Genomic DNA, 19,695 nt, shown 5'->3' on the forward strand with positions numbered 1-19,695 from the left:
TTCTGCCCAGCTACAGGCTTCTGCCCAGCTACAGGCTTCTGCCCATTCACAGGCTTCTGCCCAGCTACAGGTTTTTGCCCAGCAACAGGCTTCTGCCCAGCTACAGGCTTCTGCCCATTCACAGGCTTCTGCCCAGCTACAGGCTTCTGCCCAGCTACAGGCTTCTGCCCATTCACAGGCTTCTGCCCAGCTACAGGCTTCTGCCCAGCTACAGGCTTCTGCCCATTCACAGGCTTCTGCCCAGGTACAGGCTTCTGTCCATTCACAGGCTTCTTCCCAGCTACAGGCTTCTGCCCAGCTACAGGCTTCTGCCCATTCACAGGCTTCTGCCCAACTACAGGCTTCTGCCCAGCTACAGGCTTCTGCCCATTCACAGGCTTCTGCCCGGCTAAAAGGCTTTTGCCCATTCACAGGCTTCTGCCCAGCTACAGGCTTTTGCCCAGCAACAGGCTTTTGCCCATTCACCGGCTTCTGCATAGCTACAGGCTTCTGCCCAGCTACAGGCTTCTGCCCATTCACAGGCTTCTGCCCAGCTACAGGCTTCTGCCCATTCACAGGCTTCTGCCCATTCACAGGCTTCTGCCCAGCTACAGGCTTCTGCACAGCTACAGGCTTCTGCCCGTTCACCGGCTTCTGCCCAGGTACAGGCTTCTGCCCATTCACAGTCTTCTGCCCAGCTACAGGCTTCTGCCCATTCACAAGCTTCTGTCCATTTACAGGCTTCTGCCCAGCTAGAGTCTTCTGCCCATTCACAGGCTTCTGCCCAGCTACAGGCTTCTGCCCAGCTACAGGCTTCTGCCCATTCACAGGCTTCTGCTCAGCTACAGGCTTCTGCCCAGCTACAGGCTTCTGCCCATTCACAGGCTTCTGTCCATTTACAGGCTTCTGCCCAGCTAGAGGCTTCTGCCCATTCACAGGCTTCTGCCCAGCTACAGGCTTCTGCCCATTCACAGGCTTCTGCCCATTCACAGGCTTCTGCCCGGCTACAGGCTTCTGCCCATTCACAGGCTTCTGTCCATTTACAGGCTTCTGCCCAGCTAGAGGCTTCTGCCCATTCACAGGCTTCTGCCCAGCTACAGGCTTCTGCCCAGCTAGAGGCTTCTGCCCATTCACAGGCTTCTGCCCAGCTACAGGCTTCTGCCCATTAACAGGCTTCTGCCCAGCTACAGGCTTCTGCCCATTCACAGGCCTCTGACCAGCTACAGGCTTTTGCCCAGCAACAGGCTTTTGCCCATTCACCGGCTTCTGCATAGCTACAGGCTTCTGCCCAGCTACAGGCTTCTGCCCATTCACAGGCTTCTGCCCAGCTACAGGCTTCTGCCCATTCACAGGTTTCTGCCCATTCACAGGCTTCTGCCCATTCACAGGCTTCTGCCCAGCTACAGGCTTCTGCACAGCTACAGGCTTCTGCCCGTTCACCGGCTTCTGCCCAGGTACAGGCTTCTGCCCATTCACAGTCTTCTGCCCAGCTACAGGCTTCTGCCCAGCTACAGGCTTCTGCCCATTCACAGGCTTCTGCCCAGCTACAGGCTTCTGCCCATTCACAGGCTTCTGCCCAGCTACAGGCTTTTGCCCATTCACCGGCTTCTGCATAGCTACAGGCTTCTGCCCAGCTACAGGCTTCTGCCCATTCACAGGCTTCTGCCCAGCTACAGGCTTCTGCCCATTCACAGGCTTCTGCCCATTCACAGGCTTCTGCCCAGCTACAGGCTTCGGCACAGCTACAGGCTTCTGCCCATTCACAGGCTTCTGCCCAGGTACAGGCTTCTGCCCATTCACAGGCTTCTGCCCATTCACAGGCTTCTGCCCAGCTACAGGCTTCTGCATAGCTACAGGCTTCTGCCCATTCACAGGCTTCTGCCCAGCTACAGGCTTCTGCCCAGCTACAGGCTTCTGCCCATTCACAGGCTTCTGCCCAGCTACAGTTTTCTGCCCAGGTACAGGCTTCTGTCCATTCACAGGCTTCTGCCCACCTACAGGCTTCTGCCCAGCTACAGGCTTCTGCCCATTCACAGGCTTCTGCCCATTCACAGGCTTCTGCCCATTCACAGGCTTCTGCCCATTCACAGGCTTCTGCCCAGCTACAGGCTTCTGCACAGCTACAGGCTTCTGCCCGTTCACAGGCTTCTGCCCAGGTACAGGCTTCTGCCCATTCACAGGCTTCTGCCCAGCTACAGGCTTCTGCCCAGCTACAGGCTTCTGCCCATTCACAGGCTTCTGCCCAGCTACAGGCTTCTGCCAAGCTACAGGCTTCTGCCCATTCACAGGCTTCTGCCCAGCTACAGGCTTCTGCCCAGCTACAGGCTTCTGCCCATTCACAGACTTCTGCCCATTCACAGGTTTCTGCCCAGCTACAGGCTTCTGCCCATTCACAGGCTTCTGCCCAGCTACAGGCTTCTGCACAGCTACTGGCTTCTGCCCATTCACAGGCTTCTGCCCAGCTACAGGCTTCTGCCCATTCACAGGCTTCTGCCCAGCTACAGGCTTCTGCCCAGCTACAGGCTTCTGCCCATTCACAGACTTCTGCCCATTCACAGGTTTCTGCCCAGCTACAGGATTCTGCCCAGCTACAGGCTTCTGCCCATTCACAGGCTTCTGCCCAGCTACAGGCTTCTGCACAGCTACAGGCTTCTGCCCATTCACAGGCTTCTGCCCAGCTACAGGCTTCTGCCCAGCTACAGGCTTCTGCCCATTCACAGGCTTCTGCCCAGGTACAGGCTTCTGCCCATTCACAGGCTTCTGCCCATTCACAGGCTTCTGCCCATTCACAGGCTTCTGCCCAGCTACAGGCTTCTGCATAGCTACAGGCTTCTGCCCATTCACAGGCTTCTGCCCAGCTACAGGCTTCTGCCCAGCTACAGGCTTCTGCCCATTCACAGGCTTCTGCCCAGCTACAGTTTTCTGCCCAGGTACAGGCTTCTGTCCATTCACAGGCTTCTGCCCACCTACAGGCTTCTGCCCAGCTACAGGCTTCTGCCCATTCACAGGCTTCTGCCCAGCTACAGGCTTCTGCCCATTCACAGGCTTCTGCCCATTCACAGGCTTCTGCCCAGCAACAGGCTTCTGCACAGCTACAGGCTTCTGCCCGTTCACAGGCTTCTGCCCAGGTACAGGCTTCTGCCCATTCACAGGCTTCTGCCCAGCTACAGGCTTCTGCCCATTCACAGGCTTCTGCCCAGCTACAGGCTTCTGCCCAGCTACAGGCTTCTGCCCATTCACAGGCTTCTGCCCAGCTACAGGCTTCTGCCCAGCTACAGGCTTCTGCCCATTCACAGGCTTCTGCCCAGGTACAGGCTTCTGCCCATTCACAGGCTTCTGCCCACCTACAGGCTTCTGCCCAGCTACAGGCTTCTGCCCATTCACAGGCTTCTGCCCAGCTACAGGCTTCTGCCCATTCACAGGCTTCTGCCCAGCTACAGGCTTCTGCCCAGCTACAGGCTTCTGCCCATTCACAGACTTCTGCCCATTCACAGGTTTCTGCCCAGCTACAGGCTTCTGCCCATTCACAGGCTTCTGCCCAGCTACAGGCTTCTGCACAGCTACAGGCTTCTGCCCATTCACAGGCTTCTACCCAGGTACAGGCTTCTGCCCATTCACAGGCTTCTGCTCAGCTACAGGCTTCTGCCCATTCACAGGCTTCTACCCAGCTACAGTTTTCTGCCCAGGTATAGGCTTCTGTACATTCACAGGCTTCTGCCCAGATACAGGCTTCTGCCCAGCTACAGGCTTCTGCCCATTCACAGGCTTCTGCCCGGCTACAGGCTTTTGCCCATTCACAGGCTTCTGCCCAGCTACAGGCTTCTGCCCATTCACAGGCTTCTGCCCAGCTACAGGCTTCTGCCCATTCACAGGCTTCTGCCCATTCACAGGCTTCTGCCCAGCTACAGGCTTCTGCACAGCTACAGGCTTCTGCCCAGGTACAGGCTTCTGCCCAGCTACAGGCTTCTTTACAGCTACAGGCTTCTGCCCATTCACAGGCTTCTGCCCATTCACAGGCTTCTGCCCATTCACAGGCTTCTGCCCAGCTACAGGCTTCTTTACAGCTACAGGCTTCTGCCCATTCACAGGCTTCTGCCCATTCACAGGCTTCTGCCCATTCACAGGCTTCTGCCCAGGTACAGGCTTCTGCCCATTCACAGGCTTCTGCTCAGCTACAGGCTTCTGCCCATTCACAGGCTTCTGCCCAGCTACAGTTTTCTGCCCAGGTACAGGCTTCTGTACATTCACAGGCTTCTGCCCATTCACAGGCTTCTGCTCAGCTACAGGCTTCTGCCCATTCACAGGCTTCTGCCCATTCACAGTTTTCTGCCCAGGTACAGGCTTCTGTCCATTCACAGGCTTCTGCCCAGATACAGGCTTCTGCCCAGCTACAGGCTTCTGCCCATTCACAGGCTTCTGCCCAATTCACAGGCTTCTGCCCGGCTACAGGCTTTTGCCCATTCACAGGCTTCTGCCCAGCTACAGGCTTCTGCCCATTCACAGGCTTCTGCCCAGCTACAGGCTTCTGCCCATTCATAGGCTTCTGCCCATTCACAGGCTTCTGCCCAGCTACAGGCTTCTGCACAGCTACAGGCTTCTGCCCAGGTACAGGCTTCTGCCCAGCTACAGGCTTCTTTACAGCTACAGGCTTCTGCCCATTCACAGGCTTCTGCCCATTCACAGGCTTCTGCCCATTCACAGGCTTCTGCCCATTCACAGGCTTCTGCCCAGCTACAGGCTTCTTTACGGCTACAGGCTTCTGCCCATTCACAGGCTTCTGCCCATTCACAGGCTTCTGCCCAGGTACAGGCTTCTGCCCAGCTACAGGCTTCTTTACAGCTACAGGCTTCTGCCCATTCACAGGCTTCTGCCCATTCACAGGCTTCTGCCCAGCTACAGGCTTCTGCCCATTCACAGGCTTCTGCCCAATTCACAGGCTTCTGCCCGGCTACAGGCTTTTGCCCATTCACGGGCTTCTGCCCAGCTACAGGCTTCTGCCCATTCACAGGCTTCTGCCCAGCTACAGGCTTCTGCCCATTCATAGGCTTCTGCCCATTCACAGGCTTCTCCCCAGCTACAGGCTTCTGCACAGCTACAGGCTTCTGCCCAGGTACAGGCTTCTGCCCAGCTACAGGCTTCTTTACAGCTACAGGCTTCTGCCCATTCACAGGCTTCTGCCCATTCACAGGCTTCTGCCCATTCACAGGCTTCTGCCCAGCTACAGGCTTCTTTACAGCTACAGGCTTCTGCCCATTCACAGGCTTCTGCCCATTCACAGGCTTCTGCCCAGGTACAGGCTTCTGCCCATTCACAGGCTTCTGCTCAGCTACAGGCTTCTGCCCATTCACAGGCTTCTGCCCAGCTACAGTTTTCTGCCCAGGTACAGGCTTCTGTCCATTCACAGGCTTCTGCCCATTCACAGGCTTCTGCTCAGCTACAGGCTTCTGCCCATTCACAGGCTTCTGTCCATTCACAGGCTTCTGCCCAGGTACAAGCTTCTGTCCATTCACAGGCTTCTGCCCAGATACAGGCTTCTGCCCAGCTACAGGCTTCTGCCCATTCACAGGCTTCTGCCCATTCACAGGTTTCTGCCCAGCTACAGGCTTCTGCCCATTCACAGGCTTCTGCCCAGCTACAGGCTTCAGCACAGCTACAGGCTTCTGCCCATTCACAGGCTTCTGCCCAGGTACAGGCTTCTGCCCATTCACAGGCTTCTGCTCAGCTACAGGCTTCTGCCCAGCTACCGGCTTCTGCCCATTCACAGGCTTCTGCCCATTCACAGGCTTCTGCCCAGGTACAGGCTTCTGTCCATTCACAGGCTTCTGCCCATTCACAGGCTTCTGCCCAGCTACAGGCTTCTGCCCAGGTACAGGCTTCTGTCCAGCTACAGGCTTCTGCCCAGCTACAGGCTTCTGCCCATTCACAGGCTTCTGTCCATTCACAGGCTTCTGCCCAGCTAGAGGCTTCTGCCCATTCACAGGCTTCTGCCCAGCTACAGGCTTCTGCCCAGCTACAGGCTTCTGCCCATTCACAGGCTTCTGCCCAGCTACAGGTTTCTGCCCATTCACAGGCTTCTGCCCAGCTACAGGCTTCTGCCCATTCACAAGCTTCTGTCCATTTACAGGCTTCTGCCCAGCTAGAGGCTTCTGCCCATTCACAGGCTTCTGCCCAGCTAAAGGCTTCTGCCCATTCACAGGCTTCTACCCATTCACAGGCTTCTGCCCAGCTACAGGCTTCTGCACAGCTACAGGCTTCTGCCCATTCACAGGCTTCTGCCCATTCACAGGCTTCTGCCCAGCTACAGGCTTCTGTACAGCTACAGGCTTCTGCCCATTCACAGGCTTCTGCCCATTCACAGGCTTCTGCCCAGCTACAGGCTTCTGCCCATTCACAGGCTTCTGCCCAGCTACAGGCTTCTGCCCAGCTACAGGCTTCAGCCCATTCACAGGCTTCTGTCCATTTACAGGCTTCTGCCCAGCTAGAGGCTTCTGCCCATTCACAGGCTTCTGCCCAGCTACAGGCTTCTGCCCATTCACAGGCTTCTGTCCATTCACAGGCTTCTGCCCAGCTACAGGCTTCTGCACAGCTACAGGCTTCTGCCCGTTCACAGGCTTCTGCCCAGGTACAGGCTTCTGCCCATTCACAGGCTTCTGCTCAGCTACAGGCTTCTGCCCATTCACAGGCTTCTGCCCAGCTACAGTTTTCTGCCCAGCTACAGGCTTCTGCCCATTCAAAGGCTTCTGCCCAGCTACAGGCTTCTGCCCAGCTACAGGCTTCTGCCCATTCACAGGCTTCTGCCCAGCTACAGGTTTTTGCCCAGCAACAGGCTTCTGCCCAGCTACAGGCTTCTGCCCATTCACAGGCTTCTGCCCAGCTACAGGCTTCTGCCCAGCTACAGGCTTCTGCCCATTCACAGGCTTCTGCCCAGCTACAGGCTTCTGCCCAGCTACAGGCTTCTGCCCATTCACAGGCTTCTGCCCAGGTACAGGCTTCTGTCCATTCACAGGCTTCTTCCCAGCTACAGGCTTCTGCCCAGCTACAGGCTTCTGCCCATTCACAGGCTTCTGCCCAGCTACAGGCTTCTGCCCAGCTACAGGCTTCTGCCCATTCACAGGCTTCTGCCCGGCTAAAGGCTTTTGCCCATTCACAGGCTTCTGCCCAGCTACAGGCTTTTGCCCAGCAACAGGCTTTTGCCCATTCACCGGCTTCTGCATAGCTACAGGCTTCTGCCCAGCTACAGGCTTCTGCCCATTCACAGGCTTCTGCCCAGCTACAGGCTTCTGCCCATTCACAGGCTTCTGCCCATTCACAGGCTTCTGCCCAGCTACAGGCTTCTGCACAGCTACAGGCTTCTGCCCGTTCACCGGCTTCTGCCCGTTCACCGGCTTCTGCCCAGGTACAGGCTTCTGCCCATTCACAGTCTTCTGCCCAGCTACAGGCTGCTGCCCATTCACAAGCTTCTGTCCATTTACAGGCTTCTGCCCAGCTAGAGGCTTCTGCCCATTCACAGGCTTCTGCCCAGCTACAGGCTTCTGCCCAGCTACAGGCTTCTGCCCATTCACAGGCTTCTGCTCAGCTACAGGCTTCTGCCCAGCTACAGGCTTCTGCCCATTCACAGGCTTCTGTCCATTTACAGGCTTCTGCCCAGCTAGAGGCTTCTGCCCATTCACAGGCTTCTGCCCAGCTACAGGCTTCTGCCCATTCACAGGCTTCTGCCCATTCACAGGCTTCTGCCCGGCTACAGGCTTTTGCCCATTCACAGGCTTCTGCCCAGCTACAGGCTTTTGCCCATTCACCGGCTTCTGCATAGCTACAGGCTTCTGCCCAGCTACAGGCTTCTGCCCATTAACAGGCTTCTGCCCAGCTACAGGCTTCTGCCCATTCACAGGCCTCTGACCAGCTACAGGCTTTTGCCCAGCAACAGGCTTTTGCCCATTCACCGGCTTCTGCATAGCTACAGGCTTCTGCCCAGCTACAGGCTTCTGCCCATTCACAGGCTTCTGCCCAGCTACAGGCTTCTGCCCATTCACAGGTTTCTGCCCATTCACAGGCTTCTGCCCATTCACAGGCTTCTGCCCAGCTACAGGCTTCTGCACAGCTACAGGCTTCTGCCCGTTCACCGGCTTCTGCCCAGGTACAGGCTTCTGCCCATTCACAGTCTTCTGCCCAGCTACAGGCTTCTGCCCAGCTACAGGCTTCTGCCCATTCACAGGCTTCTGCCCAGCTACAGGCTTCTGCCCATTCACAGGCTTCTGCCCAGCTACAGGCTTTTGCCCATTCACCGGCTTCTGCATAGCTACAGGCTTCTGCCCAGCTACAGGCTTCTGCCCATTCACAGGCTTCTGCCCAGCTACAGGCTTCTGCCCATTCACAGGCTTCTGCCCATTCACAGGCTTCTGCCCAGCTACAGGCTTCGGCACAGCTACAGGCTTCTGCCCATTCACAGGCTTCTGCCCAGGTACAGGCTTCTGCCCATTCACAGGCTTCTGCCCATTCACAGGCTTCTGCCCAGCTACAGGCTTCTGCATAGCTACAGGCTTCTGCCCATTCACAGGCTTCTGCCCAGCTACAGGCTTCTGCCCAGCTACAGGCTTCTGCCCATTCACAGGCTTCTGCCCAGCTACAGTTTTCTGCCCAGGTACAGGCTTCTGTCCATTCACAGGCTTCTGCCCACCTACAGGCTTCTGCCCAGCTACAGGCTTCTGCCCATTCACAGGCTTCTGCCCATTCACAGGCTTCTGCCCATTCACAGGCTTCTGCCCATTCACAGGCTTCTGCCCAGCTACAGGCTTCTGCACAGCTACAGGCTTCTGCCCGTTCACAGGCTTCTGCCCAGGTACAGGCTTCTGCCCATTCACAGGCTTCTGCCCAGCTACAGGCTTCTGCCCAGCTACAGGCTTCTGCCCATTCACAGGCTTCTGCCCAGCTACAGGCTTCTGCCAAGCTACAGGCTTCTGCCCATTCACAGGCTTCTGCCCAGCTACAGGCTTCTGCCCAGCTACAGGCTTCTGCCCATTCACAGACTTCTGCCCATTCACAGGTTTCTGCCCAGCTACAGGCTTCTGCCCATTCACAGGCTTCTGCCCAGCTACAGGCTTCTGCACAGCTACTGGCTTCTGCCCATTCACAGGCTTCTGCCCAGCTACAGGCTTCTGCCCATTCACAGGCTTCTGCCCAGCTACAGGCTTCTGCCCAGCTACAGGCTTCTGCCCATTCACAGACTTCTGCCCATTCACAGGTTTCTGCCCAGCTACAGGATTCTGCCCAGCTACAGGCTTCTGCCCATTCACAGGCTTCTGCCCAGCTACAGGCTTCTGCCCAGCTACAGGCTTCTGCCCATTCACAGGCTTCTTCCCAGCTACAGGCTTCTGCCCAGCTACAGGCTTCTGCACAGCTACAGGCTTCTGCCCATTCACAGGCTTCTGCCCATTCACAGACTTCTGCCCAGCTACAGGCTTCTGCCCATTCACAGGCTTCTGCCCAGCTACAGGCTTCTGCCCAGCTACAGGCTTCAGCCCATTCACAGGCTTCTGTCCATTTACAGGCTTCTGCCCAGCTAGAGGCTTCTGCCCATTCACAGGCTTCTGCCCAGCTACAGGCTTCTGCCCAGCTACAGGCTTCTGCCCATTCACAGGCTTCTGCCCAGCTACAGGCTTCTGCCCATTCACAGGCTTCTGCACATTCACAGGCTTCTGCCCAGTCACAGACTTCTGCCCAGCTACAGGCTTCTGCCCATTCACAGGCTTCTGCCCATTCACAGGCTTCTGCCCAGCTACAGGCTTCTGCACAGCTACAGGCTTCTGCCCATTCACAGGCTTCTGCCCAGCTACAGGCTTCTGCCCAGCTACAGGCTTCTGCCCATTCACAGGCTTTTGCCCAGGTACAGGCTTCTGTCCATTCACAGGCTTCTGCCCAGCTACAGGCTTCTGCCCAGCTACAGGCTTCTGCCCATTCACAGGCTTCTGCCCAGCTACAGTTTTCTGCCCAGGTACAGGCTTCTGCCCATTCACAGGCTTCTGCCCAGCTACAGGCTTCTGCCCAGCTACAGGCTTCTGCCCATTCACAGGCTTCTGCCCAGGTACAGGCTTCTGTCCATTCACAGGCTTCTTCCCAGCTACAGGCTTCTGCCCAGCTACAGGCTTCTGTCCATTCACAGGCTTCTTCCCAGCTACAGGCTTCTGCCCAGCTACAGGCTTCTGCCCAGCTACAGGCTTCTGCCCATTCACAGGCTTCTGCCCGGCTACAGGCTTTTGCCCATTCACAGGCTTCTGCCCAGCTACAGGCTTTTGCCCAGCAACAGGCTTTTGCCCATTCACCGGCTTCTGCATAGCTACAGGCTTCTGCCCAGCTACAGGCTTCTGCCCATTCACAGGCTTCTGCCCAGCTACAGGCTTCTGCCCATTCACAGGCTTCTGCCCATTCACAGGCTTCTGCCCAGCTACAGGCTTCTGCACAGCTACAGGCTTCTGCCCGTTCACCGGCTTCTGCCCAGGTACAGGCTTCTGCCCATTCACAGTCTTCTGCCCAGCTACAGGCTTCTGCCCAGCTACAGGCTTCTGCCCATTCACAGGCTTCTGCCCACCTACAGGCTTCTGCCCAGCTACAGGCTTCTGCCCATTCACAGGCTTCTGCCCAGCTACAGGCTTCTGCCCATTCACAGGCTTCTGCCCATTCACAGGCTTCTGCCCAGCTACAGGCTTCTGCACAGCTACAGGCTTCTGCCCGTTCACAGGCTTCTGCCCAGGTACAGGCTTCTGCCCATTCACAGTCTTCTGCCCACCTACAGGCTTCTGCCCAGCTACAGGCTTCTGCCCATTCACAGGCTTCTGCCCAGCTACAGGCTTCTGCCCATTCACAGGCTTCTGCCCAGCTACAGGCTTCTGCCCAGCTACAGGCTTCTGCCCATTCACAGACTTCTGCCCGTTCACAGGTTTCTGCCCAGCTACAGGCTTCTGCCCATTCACAGGCTTCTGCCCAGCTACAGGCTTCTGCACAGCTACAGGCTTCTGCCCATTCACAGGCTTCTGCCCAGGTACAGGCTTCTGCCCATTCACAGGCTTCTGCTCAGCTACAGGCTTCTGCCCATTCACAGGCTTCTACCCAGCTACAGTTTTCTGCCCAGGTATAGGCTTCTGTACATTCACAGGCTTCTGCCCAGATACAGGCTTCTGCCCAGCTACAGGCTTCTGCCCATTCACAGGCTTCTGCCCACCTACAGGCTTCTGCCCAGCTACAGGCTTCTGCCCATTCACAGGCTTCTGCCCAGCTACAGGCTTCTGCCCATTCACAGGCTTCTGCCCAGCTACAGGCTTCTGCCCAGCTACAGGCTTCTGCCCATTCACAGACTTCTGCACGTTCACAGGTTTCTGCCCAGCTACAGGCTTCTGCCCATTCACAGGCTTCTGCCCAGCTACAGGCTTCTGCACAGCTACAGGCTTCTGCCCATTTACAGGCTTCTGCCCAGGTATAGGCTTCTGCCCATTCACAGGCTTCTGCTCAGCTACAGGCTTCTGCCCATTCACAGGCTTCTACCCAGCTACAGTTTTCTGCCCAGGTATAGGCTTCTGTACATTCACAGGCTTCTGCCCAGATACAGGCTTCTGCCCAGCTACAGGCTTCTGCCCATTCACAGGCTTCTGCCCAGCTACAGGCTTCTGCCCATTCACAGGCTTCTGCCCAAATCACAGGCTTCTACCCGGCTACAGGCTTTTGCCCATTCACAGGCTTCTGCCCAGCTACAGGCTTTTGCCCATTCACCGGCTTCTGCATAGCTACAGGCTTCTGCCCAGCTACAGGCTTCTGCCCATTAACAGGCTTCTGCCCAGCTACAGGCTTCTGCCCATTCACAGGCTTCTGCCCAGCTACAGGCTTTTGCCCAGCAACAGGCTTCTGCCCATTCACAGGCTTCTGCCCAGCTACAGGCTTCTGCCCAGCTACAGGCTTCAGCCCATTCACAGGCTTCTGTCCATTTACAGGCTTCTGCCCAGCTAGAGGCTTCTGCCCATTCACACGCTTCTGCCCAGCTACAGTCTTCTGCCCATTCACAGGCTTCTGCCCATTCACAGGCTTCTGCCCAGCTACAGGCTTCTGCACAGCTACAGGCTTCTGCCCGTTCACAGGCTTCTGCCCAGGTACAGGCTTCTGCCCATTCACAGGCTTCTGCTCAGCTACAGGCTTCTGCCCATTCACAGGCTTCTGCCCAGCTACAGTTTTCTGCCCAGCTACAGGCTTCTGCCCATTCACAGGCTTCTGCCCAGCTACAGGCTTCTGCCCAGCTACAGGCTTCTGCCCATTCACAGGCTTCTGCCCAGCTACAGGTTTTTGCCCAGCAACAGGCTTCTGCCCAGCTACAGGCTTCTGCCCATTCACAGGCTTCTGCCCAGCTACAGGCTTCTGCCCAGCTACAGGCTTCTGCCCATTCACAGGCTTCTGCCCAGCTACAGGCTTCTGCCCAGCTACAGGCTTCTGCCCATTCACAGGCTTCTGCCCAGGTACAGGCTTCTGTCCATTCACAGGCTTCTTCCCAGCTACAGGCTTCTGCCCAGCTACAGGCTTCTGCCCATTCACAGGCTTCTGCCCAGCTACAGGCTTCTGCCCAGCTACAGGCTTCTGCCCATTCACAGGCTTCTGCCCGGCTAAAGGCTTTTGCCCATTCACAGGCTTCTGCCCAGCTACAGGCTTTTGCCCAGCAACAGGCTTTTGCCCATTCACCGGCTTCTGCATAGCTACAGGCTTCTGCCCAGCTACAGGCTTCTGCCCATTCACAGGCTTCTGCCCAGCTACAGGCTTCTGCCCATTCACAGGCTTCTGCCCATTCACAGGCTTCTGCCCAGCTACAGGCTTCTGCACAGCTACAGGCTTCTGCCCGTTCACCGGCTTCTGCCCAGGTACAGGCTTCTGCCCATTCACAGTCTTCTGCCCAGCTACAGGCTTCTGCCCAGCTACAGGCTTCTGCCCATTCACAGGCTTCTGCCCAGCTACAGGCTTCTGCCCAGCTACAGGCTTCTGCCCATTCACAGGCTTCTGCCCAGCTACAGTTTTCTGCCCAGGTACAGGCTTCTGCCCATTCACAGTCTTCTGCCCAGCTACAGGCTTCTGCCCAGCTACAGGCTTCTGCCCATTCACAGGCTTCTGCCCAGCTACAGGCTTCTGCCCAGCTACAGGCTTCTGCCCATTCACAGGCTTCTGCCCAGCTACAGTTTTCTGCCCAGGTACAGGCTTCTGTCCATTCACAGGCTTCTGCCCAGCTACAGGCTTCTGCACAGCTACAGGCTTCTGCCCGTTCACAGGCTTCTGCCCAGCTACAGGCTTCTGCCCATTCACAGGCTTCTGCCCAGCTACAGGCTTCTGCCCAGCTACAGGCTTCTGCCCATTCACAGGCTTCTGCCCAGGTACAGGCTTCTGTCCATTCACAGGCTTCTGCCCAGCTACAGGCTTCTGCCCATTCACAGGCTTCTGCCCAGCTACAGGCTTCTGCCCAGCTACAGGCTTCTGCCCATTCACAGGCTTCTGCCCGGCTACAGGCTTTTGCCCATTCACAGGCTTCTGCCCAGCTACAGGCTTTTGCCCAGCAACAGGCTTTTGCCCATTCACCGGCTTCTGCATAGCTACAGGCTTCTGCCCAGCTACAGGCTTCTGCCCATTCACAGGCTTCTGCCCAGCTACAGGCTTCTGCCCATTCACAGGCTTCTGCCCATTCACAGGCTTCTGCCCAGCTACAGGCTTCTGCACAGCTACAGGCTTCTGCCCGTTCACCGGCTTCTGCCCAGGTACAGGCTTCTGCCCATTCACAGTCTTCTGCCCAGCTACAGGCTTCTGCCCAGCTACAGGCTTCTGCCCATTCACAGGCTTCTGCCCAGCTACATTTTTCTGCCCAGGTACAGGCTTCTGTCCATTCACAGGCTTCTGCCCACCTACTGGCTTCTGCCCAGCTACAGTCTTCTGCCCATTCACAGGCTTCTGCCCAGGTACAGGCTTCTGCCCATTCACAGGCTTCTGCCCATTCACAGGCTTCTGCCCAGCTACAGGCTTCTGCATAGCTACAGGCTTCTGCCCAATCACAGGCTTCTGCCCAGCTACAGGCTTCTGCCCAGCTACAGGCTTCTGCCCATTCACAGGCTTCTGACCAGCTACAGTTTTCTGCCCAGGTACAGGCTTCTGTCCATTCACAGGCTTCTGCCCACCTACAGGCTTCTGCCCAGCTACAGGCTTCTGCCCATTCACAGGCTTCTGCCCAGCTACAGGCTTCTGCCCATTCACAGGCTTCTGCCCATTCACAAGCTTCTGCCCAGCTACAGGCTTCTGCACAGCTACAGGCTTCTGCCCGTTCACAGGCTTCTGCCCAGGTACAGGCTTCTGCCCATTCACAGGCTTCTGCCCAGCTACAGGCTTCTGCCCAGCTACAGGCTTCTGCCCATTCACAGGCTTCTGCCCAGCTACAGGCTTCTGCCCAGCTACAGGCTTCTGCCCATTCACAGGCTTCTGCCCAGGTACAGGCTTCTGCCCATTCACAGTCTTCTGCCCACCTACAGGCTTCTAAACAGCTACAGGCTTCTGCCCATTCACAGGCTTCTGCCCAGCTACAGGCTTCTGCCCATTCACAGGCTTCTGCCCAGCTACAGGCTTCTGCCCAGCTACAGGCTTCTGCCCATTCACAGACTTCTGCCCGTTCACAGGTTTCTGCCCAGCTACAGGCTTCTGCCCATTCACAGGCTTCTGCCCAGCTACAGGCTTCTGCACAGCTACAGGCTTCTGCCCATTCACAGGCTTCTGCCCAGGTACAGGCTTCTGCCCATTCACAGGCTTCTGCTCAGCTACAGGCTTCTGCCCATTCACAGGCTTCTACCCAGCTACAGTTTTCTGCCCAGGTATAGGCTTCTGTACATTCACAGGCTTCTGCCCAGATACAGGCTTCTGCCCAGCTACAGGCTTCTGCCCATTCACAGGCTTCTGCCCAGCTACAGGCTTCTGCCCATTCACAGGCTTCTGCCCAAATCACAGGCTTCTACCCGGCTACAGGCTTTTGCCCATTCACAGGCTTCTGCCCAGCTACAGGCTTTTGCCCATTCACCGGCTTCTGCATAGCTACAGGCTTCTGCCCAGCTACAGGCTTCTGCCCATTAACAGGCTTCTGCCCAGCTACAGGCTTCTGCCCATTCACAGGCTTCTGCCCAGCTACAGGCTTTTGCCCAGCAACAGGCTTCTGCCCATTCACAGGCTTCTGCCCAGCTACAGGCTTCTGCCCAGCTACAGGCTTCAGCCCATTCACAGGCTTCTGTCCATTTACAGGCTTCTGCCCAGCTAGAGGCTTCTGCCCATTCACAGGCTTCTGCCCAGCTACAGGCTTCTGCCCATTCACAGGCTTCTGCCCATTCACAGGCTTCTGCCCAGCTACAGGCTTCTGCACAGCTACAGGCTTCTGCCCGTTCACAGGCTTCTGCCCAGGTACAGGCTTCTGCCCATTCACAGGCTTCTGCTCAGCTACAGGCTTCTGCCCATTCACAGGCTTCTGCCCAGCTACAGTTTTCTGCCCAGCTACAGGCTTCTGCCCATTCACAGGCTTCTGCCCAGCTACAGGCTTCTGCCCAGCTACAGGCTTCTGCCCAGCTACAGGCTTCTGCCCAGCTACAGGTTTTTGCCCAGCAACAGGCTTCTGCCCAGCTACAGGCTTCTGCCCATTCACAGGCTTCTGCCCAGCTACAGGCTTCTGCCCAGCTACAGGCTTCTGCCCATTCACAGGCTTCTGCCCAGCTACAGGCTTCTGCCCAGCTACAGGCTTCTGCCCAGCTACAGGCTTCTGCCCATTCACAGGCTTCTGCCCAGGTACAGGCTTCTGTCCATTCACAGGCTTCTTCCCAGCTACAGGCTTCTGCCCAGCTACAGGCTTCTGCCCATTCACAGGCTTCTGCCCAGCTACAGGCTTCTGCCCAGCTACAGGCTTCTGCCCATTCACAGGCTTCTGCCCGGCTAAAGGCTTTTGCCCATTCACAGGCTTCTGCCCAGCTACAGGCTTTTGCCCAGCAACAGGCTTTTGCCCATTCACCGGCTTCTGCATAGCTACAGGCTTCTGCCCAGCTACAGGCTTCTGCCCATTCACAGGCTTCTGCCCAGCTACAGGCTTCTGCCCATTCACAGGCTTCTGCCCATTCACAGGCTTCTGCCCAGCTACAGGCTTCTGCACAGCTACAGGCTTCTGCCCGTTCACCGGCTTCTGCCCAGGTACAGGCTTCTGCCCATTCACAGTCTTCTGCCCAGCTACAGGCTTCTGCCCAGCTACAGGCTTCTGCCCATTCACAGGCTTCTGCCCAGCTACAGGCTTCTGCCCAGATACAGGCTTCTGCCCATTCACAGGCTTCTGCCCAGCTACAGTTTTCTGCCCAGGTACAGGCTTCTGCCCATTCACAGTCTTCTGCCCAGCTACAGGCTTCTGCCCAGCTACAGGCTTCTGCCCATTCACAGGCTTCTGCCCAGCTACAGGCTTCTGCCCAGCTACAGGCTTCTGCCCATTCACAGGCTTCTGCCCAGCTACAGTTTTCTGCCCAGGTACAGGCTTCTGTCCATTCACAGGCTTCTGCCCAGCTACAGGCTTCTGCACAGCTACAGGCTTCTGCCCGTTCACAGGCTTCTGCCCAGCTACAGGCTTCTGCCCATTCACAGGCTTCTGCCCAGCTACAGGCTTCTGCCCAGCTACAGGCTTCTGCCCATTCACAGGCTTCTGCCCAGGTACAGGCTTCTGTCCATTCACAGGCTTCTGCCCAGCTACAGGCTTCTGCCCAGCTACAGGCTTCTGCCCATTCACAGGCTTCTGCCCAGCTACAGTTTTCTGCCCAGGTACAGGCTTCTGCCCATTCACAGGCTTCTGCCCAGCTACAGGCTTCTGCCCAGCTACAGGCTTCTGCCCATTCACAGGCTTCTGCCCAGCTACAGGCTTCTGCCCAGCTACAGGCTTCTGCCCAGCTACAGGCTTCTGCCCATTCACAGGCTTCTGCCCAGGTACAGGCTTCTGTCCATTCACAGGCTTCTTCCCAGCTACAGGCTTCTGCCCAGCTACAGGCTTCTGCCCATTCACAGGTTTCTGCCCAGCTACAGGCTTCTGCCCAGCTACAGGCTTCTGCCCATTCACAGGCTTCTGCCCGGCTACAGGCTTTTGCCCATTCACAGGCTTCTGCCCAGCTACAGGCTTTTGCCCAGCAACAGGCTTTTGCCCATTCACCGGCTTCTGCATAGCTACAGGCTTCTGCACAGCTACAGGCTTCTGCCCGTTCACCGGCTTCTGCCCAGGTACAGGCTTCTGCCCATTCACAGTCTTCTGCCCAGCTACAGGCTTCTGCCCAGCTACAGGCTTCTGCCCATTCACAGGCTTCTGCCCAGCTACATTTTTCTGCCCAGGTACAGGCTTCTGTCCATTCACAGGCTTCTGCCCATCTACTGGCTTCTGCCCAGCTACAGTCTTCTGCCCATTCACAGGCTTCTGCCCAGCTACAGGCTTCTGCCCATTCACAGGCTTCTACCCATTCACAGGCTTCTGCCCAGCTACAGGCTTCTGCACAGCTACAGGCTTCTGCCCGTTCACAGGCTTCTGCCCAGCTACAGGTTTCTGCCCATTCACAGGCTTCTGCCCAGCTACAGGCTTCTGCCCAGCTACAGGCTTCTGCCCATTCACAAGCTTCTGTCCATTTACAGGCTTCTGCCCAGCTAGAGGCTTCTGCCCATTCACAGGCTTCTGCCCAGCTACAGGCTTCTGCCCAGCTACAGGCTTCTGCCCATTCACAGGCTTCTGCTCAGCTACAGGCTTCTGCCCAGCTACAGGCTTCTGCCCAGCTACAGGCTTCTGCCCATTCACAGGCTTCTGTCCATTTACAGGCTTCTGCCCAGCTAGAGGCTTCTGCCCATTCACAGGCTTCTGCCCAGCTACAGGCTTCTGCCCATTCACAGGCTTCTGCCCATTCACAGGCTTCTGCCCGGCTACAGGCTTTTGCCCATTCACAGGCTTCTGCCCAGCTACAGGCTTTTGCCCATTCACCGACTTCTGTATAGCTACAGGCTTCTGCCCAGCTACAGGCTTCTGCCCATTAACAGGCTTCTGCCCAGCTACAGGCTTCTGCCCATTCACAGGCTTCTGCCCAGCTACAGGCTTTTGCCCAGCAACAGGCTTTTGCCCATTCACCGGCTTCTGCATAGCTACAGGCTTCTGCCCAGCTACAGGCTTCTGCCCATTCACAGGCTTCTGCCCAGCTACAGGCTTCTGCCCATTCACAGGCTTCTGCCCATTCACAGGCTTCTGCCCATTCACAGACTTCTGCCCAGCTACAGGCTTCTGCACAGCTACAGGCTTCTGCCCGTTCACCGGCTTCTGCCCAGGTACAGGCTTCTGCCCATTCACAGTCTTCTGCCCAGCTACAGGCTTCTGCCCAGCTACAGGCTTCTGCCCATTCACAGGCTTCTGCCCAGCTACAGTTTTCTGCCCAGGTACAGGCTTCTGTCCATTCACAGGCTTCTGCCCACCTACTGGCTTCTGCCCAGCTACAGGCTTCTGCCCATTCACAGGCTTCTGCCCAGCTACAGGCTTCTGCCCATTCACAGGCTTCTACCCATTCACAGGCTTCTGCCCAGCTACAGGCTTCTGCACAGCTACAGGCTTCTGCCCGTTCACAGGCTTCTGCCCAGCTACAGGTTTCTGCCCATTCACAGGCTTCTGCCCAGCTACAGGCTTCTGCCCAGCTACAGGCTTCTGCCCATTCACAAGCTTCTGTCCATTTACAGGCTTCTGCCCAGCTAGAGGCTTCTGCCCATTCACAGGCTTCTGCCCAGCTACAGGCTTCTGCCCAGCTACAGGCTTCTGCCCATTCACAGGCTTCTGCTCAGCTACAGGCTTCTGCCCAGCTACAGGCTTCTGCCCATTCACAGGCTTCTGTCCATTTACAGGCTTCTGCCCAGCTAGAGGCTTCTGCCCATTCACAGGCTTCTGCCCAGCTACAGGCTTCTGCCCATTCACAGGCTTCTGCCCATTCACAGGCTTCTGCCCGGCTACAGGCTTTTGCCCATTCACAGGCTTCTGCCCAGCTACAGGCTTTTGCCCATTCACCGGCTTCTGCATAGCTACAGGCTTCTGCCCAGCTACAGGCTTCTGCCCATTAACAGGCTTCTGCCCAGCTACAGGCTTCTGCCCATTCACAGGCCTCTGCCCAGCTACAGGCTTTTGCCCAGCAACAGGCTTTTGCCCATTCACCGGCTTCTGCATAGCTACAGGCTTCTGCCCAGCTACAGGCTTCTGCCCATTCACAGGCTTCTGCCCAGCTACAGGCTTCTGCCCATTCACAGGCTTCTGCCCATTCACAGGCTTCTGCCCAGCTACAGGCTTCTGCACAGCTACAGGCTTCTTCCCGTTCACCGGCTTCTGCCCAGGTACAGGCTTCTGCCCATTCACAGGCTTCTGCCCATTCACAGGCTTCTGCCCAGCTACAGGCTTCTGCATAGCTACAGGCTTCTGCCCATTCACAGGCTTCTGCCCAGCTACAGGCTTCTGCCCATTCACAGGCTTCTGCCCAGCTACAGGCTTTTGCCCATTCACCGGCTTCTGCATAGCTACAGGCTTCTGCCCAGCTACAGGCTTCTGCCCATTCACAGGCTTCTGCCCAGCTACAGGCTTCTGCCCATTCACAGGCTTCTGCCCAGCTACAGGCTTCTGCATAGCTACAGGCTTCTGCCCATTCACAG

Source organism: Astyanax mexicanus, chromosome 5 (assembly GCF_023375975.1).
Source record: "Astyanax mexicanus isolate ESR-SI-001 chromosome 5, AstMex3_surface, whole genome shotgun sequence".
In the NCBI taxonomy this organism is placed as follows: domain Eukaryota; kingdom Metazoa; phylum Chordata; class Actinopteri; order Characiformes; family Acestrorhamphidae; genus Astyanax; species Astyanax mexicanus.